The sequence below is a fragment of the Tupaia chinensis genome, unplaced genomic scaffold (assembly GCF_000334495.1).
Source record: "Tupaia chinensis unplaced genomic scaffold, TupChi_1.0 Scaffold140548_1, whole genome shotgun sequence".
Classification (NCBI taxonomy): Eukaryota; Metazoa; Chordata; class Mammalia; order Scandentia; family Tupaiidae; genus Tupaia; species Tupaia belangeri.
Genome location: NW_006200423.1, coordinates 1,437,571 through 1,442,485, shown reverse-complemented (window position 1 = coordinate 1,442,485; position 4,915 = coordinate 1,437,571). Strand labels below are relative to the sequence as shown.

General features: G+C 31.9%; 1 protein-coding gene across 14 annotated transcripts in view; it reads right to left on the bottom strand.

The window, feature by feature from the left end:
- The window catches only part of CAMK2D (calcium/calmodulin dependent protein kinase II delta), a 318,884-nt gene that overhangs the window by 103,702 nt on the left and 210,267 nt on the right, over positions 1–4,915 (bottom strand). The window lies entirely within an intron of this gene.

Below are 4,915 nucleotides of genomic sequence, written 5' to 3'. Positions count from 1 at the left end.
CTTATCTTTTTTTTTTTAAGAGTTACTATTTAATTTTGTTTATCATTATTACTATTATTTTTAATTTGCTATAGGGAACACATGCTCATGAAAGAAAGAAAGGAGAAAGGGAGAGAAAATGAGAAAGCACTGTCAGGCATGAAAGTCAAACCACTGTCGGCCATTTGGGAGTCCACCACACCATAGGCTGGCCCCATAAAACCCTTATCTTTTTCTAAAGTTCTGAATTCCCAACATTGTTTATACATTTGAAATATATGTATAAATTTCAGTCATTTAAGAAAGGTCTTATATATCTTTTAAAGATAAAACTTTTCTCCTTTACTGTCCTCATGCACACTGAAATCACTAGTAATTCTTATGACTCTAGCAATATCCATTTTCCTACTCCCATTCTGGTTTCCCATAAACCAGTTGTCACACTGCAACAAGAGAGAACTTTGCAAAATGAAATCAGTTTATTTCATTCCCATCTCTAAACCCTCTAGTGGCTTTCCACAGCAAACAGTGTAACAACTGAACTCCTTTTCATGACGCCTTTGAGATCTGGCCTACATTTATTTCAAGCAGTATTTTCATTCTTGTGATGTTAAACCAATGATATATTACCAGAAAAATAAGTCAAGAAACAATCCTATTCACAATAGCTACAAAAAAATAAAAAATAAAATACTTAGGAATAAGTTTTTCAAAGAAGATGACATATCTGTATACTAAATACTATAAAACATTAATGAAAGAAAGTGAAGACACAAGTAAGTGTAAGATATCTCATGTTCATTGATTGGAAGAATTAATATTGTTAAAATGCCCATACTACACAAATCAATCTACAGATTCAATGTAATCTCAATCAAAATTCCAGTAAGATTTTTCACAGAAACAGAAAAAATAATTCTAAAAATCACTTGGAACCACAAAATATCATATGCAAAACATTTTGAGCAAAATAAAAAAATAGAGAGGCTTCACACTACCTGATTAAAACATTTGCCACAAAGTAATCAAAACACCATGGCACTGGCTGGCATAAAATATACACACATACAGAAAAACGGAACAGCATAGAGAGCCCAGAAATAAATCCATACATTTATGGACAATTGATTTTCAACAAAAATTTCTAAAACCCCAAATGAAAAAAAGGGCATTTTCTTGAATAAATAGTGTAGGAAAAACCGAGTATACATATGCAGAAGAATGAAATTAGGCTCTCATCTCACACCATATACAGAAAACAACTCAAAATGGATTATAGTTTCAAATATAAAATCTGAATCTGTAAGCCTACTAAAAGAAGAAAAAAGAAAAAAAGAAAGAAAGAAAGAAAGAAAGAAAGAAAGAAAGAAAGAAAGAAAGAAAGAAAGAAAGAAAGAAAGGAAGGAAGGAAGAAAGAAAGAGAGGAAGGAAGGAAGGGAGGAAAAGAAAAGAAAAGACATTCAGACATACAGGTGGTGTGGTGGAGGGCGCTGGACTCCCACAGACTAAAAACCTTTGCATAGTGAACGAAACAACAGTGAAGAGACAACCTACAGATTAGAATAATATGTTTGGAAACCATACATCTGATAAAGGATTAATATCCAAAATATTACACAAATCAATAGTAAGAAAATACAAACTTAATTTAAAAATTGGTGAATACCCTTAATTGATATTTCTCAAAGGAAGACATACAAATGGCCAACAGTTATATTAAAAAAATGCTTACCCTCACTAATTATCAGGAAAATACAAATTAAAATTGCAAAGACCTATCAGCTCACAAGGAGATATCATAATAGAATAGATATTATCAAAAACATGAAATTTAAATGTTTATGAAGATAAGAAAAAAGGGAACTCTTGCACACTGTAGGTAGGAATGTAAATTGGTATAGTCAATATAGAAAACAGTATACAGGTTCCTCATGAAATTAAAAATAGAACTACCATATGATTTAGCAATCCCACTACTGGTATATATGCAAAGTAAATGAAATCAGTATGTTCACTGCAACATTATTCACAGAAGTCAAAATATAGAATCAATGTAAGTCTATCTATGGATGAATGGATAAAGACAGTGTGGTTTATAAACAAAACAAAACAAAACAAAACACTATTCAGTCTGGCAAGAGAAGGATATTCTGTAATTTATAACTATATGGATAAATGTCGAGGATGTTAGGTTAAAAGAAATAAGTAAGGTACCAAGACACAAATGCCACCTGATCTCATAAGTGAAGCATAAAGGAGTGCAACTCAGGAGCAGACAGTATACTTGATGTCTGCCAGAGGCTGGGGGGTGCACTGGGGAGATGTTGGTCAAAGAACAAAAAATGTTAGTAGGAGAAATCATTTCAAGAGACCTATTGTATATCATGATGAGTACAGTTAATAACAATGTATTTATATTTGAAAATTGCTAAGAGAGCAGATTTTAAGTGTTCTCACACATACACATAAAAGATACGTGAAGAAGCACACAGTAAATAGCTTGATTTAGTCATGCCACAATGTATACATGTACCAAAATACCAAGTTGTACACGATAAATATATATAATTTTCACTTAATTAATAAAACAAAATGCGGGGTCAGCAGGTGGCATGGTGGTTAAGGTGCTGAACTCCAACATGGCTGACCATGGTTCGAGTTCCAGACCCAGTGACTTCCTTTCTCACTTTTTTTCCTCTCTCTCTGATTAAATTAAAAAATAAATAATATATAAAATTAAATAATTCTTTAAAAAACTTTTAAAAGAGAATGTTGTCAGTTCTGAACAGGTTATTAGATTCTACACTCATGAATATATTAATATATATCCCTATTTATTTTCCCTAACTTTACTGTATGATGCCTAGCTCACAATTCTCTACATTTTCAAACTAGCTCACATAACTTCCTGGTATCCCAAGGCATACAGCTAACTTTGTCATTGGATAATTCCCCTTATGTAAACTTAAATGTATACTATTAAGAGATCCATAAGATTCCATCCCTAGGGATGGAATATTAGAATATTACAAAATTATTCAAAAAACATAGCAATGATGTTTTATTCTCTGGAATAAAATTAATTGTAAGATATTATTACTCGTTCAACGAAAATATTATAAGCTAATATTCCAGTATGAAAGAACAGAAGAATCTAAAGCTGTTTATGATGTTTCATGAAAAGTGAAACTATCAGCTAGAGAAGAACATTCATATTTAGAGTGACAAAGAAGTACAAATAAGTATAAGGAAGAAATGAATAGAGAATATAAGATGAATACAAACTAGAAATAATAATTAATAATAATAAGCCCATACTTCACAGCATAATTACTACTTTTTTTTTTTAATTTGTATTCTTAAGTCTTAGATACCCTGAATAGAATTTAGGAAAAATGTTTGACATTCTAGGGTCTTTGGTAGGCTTTGGTTGAATTCTTACTCTACCATTTACTATTTATAGAGAAGTTGTTTAACCTATGGAGCCACCATTTATAGAGTGAAGAGACCAATAGTTGCTTTGTACTGACATATAATAAAGCTTAAAATTTATTCAGCAAATTACTTATATTAAAGACTCAACAATTTTACACATTTCTAATATTATGATGATAATAATAGAAAAAATGGCCTTTTCGTGTCAATCATTATGTCTTGCTTCTATTCTTGAAGGTTACACAGTATAAACAGATCTGCAAGAACAACAAAAATCTATGACTGAAGTGATGTGAATAAATCTGTGTGAAGAACTGAAAATAATATCTTTCCTTGCTCTAAATAAGAATACAGAGAACTCATAAAGCTTTCACCCGAGATTTAACTTATTCTAATTGTGTTTTTTATTCAGTGATACTAAGGTACAAAAAAGATGTAAATACAAGGTCACACAAAAAGGATACATGAGAGTATTCATAAAGTACACAGAAAAACAGAATTAAAGTATGTGTTTATCTTGGTGAAAATAATTTTGAAACCCATGCATACCTTTTCATAATATGCATTTTCCATGAACTCTTGAAGTACCCCCTTATATACTTATAATAAGCAAATTAAAACTCAATATTCCAATCTGTCATCATCTTCATTTGGGGGGATGAGATGGGTATCAGACTGTTGCAATAAAAATAAGCATAAAATGTAAATGCTTATACCTCTGAGATCTGTCAATGATGAAAGTTTTAAGTGGATATTCAGCCTCAGTAATTTAAGCACATACTTCACAGCATAGAACTAGGTTCTACCATCACTACTTTTTGGTATCCAGCACTATATCTGTGTGCCCAGTGACCTCTTTTGCATAACATTTGTTCTTTTCTTAGTAAGACTGATCAGCTGCTGGGAGACAAGAGGTCTGGAATGGTCAAAAGAGCTATTATACCTGAGACTTGGTCTTTTAAAAACTTAGCCTAGCCTTGATTCCTTTGTTTTGTCCTACCTTCTGTGTTCTTAAAAGAGAACAAACCTATACTCCCATCACTGAAGAACTGAGCTGAAAAGATCAAGGTGGTCCTCTTTGACTCTTTTTGCTTTGCAGGTAGTTGCCATAACAGCTGACAGAAAGTAATAGTTAGCACTAGCTCTGCTGGGCACTTAATGAACACTGTTTCATCAATCCTTTCAAATATCTTGAGGAAAACAATATTGTCTCCATATTAGAGTTCTGTAATGTGAAGATTCAAGCACATAAGTTGCAAAAAATCACAAAACTAGAAAGAGGCTGATGTGGGGCACAGATACATTCAACTCCATACACCACACTGTTAACCTCAGTGCCTACTGCACCCTACACCGGTAATACACTGAACAGAACACATTTAGTTTTTTGCGTTTGGTTTTAAGTTACTCATTCATTTATGTTTTATCTATCTATCTATCTATCTATCTATCTATCTATCTATCTATCTTGTGATCTATCTATCTATCTATCTATCTATCT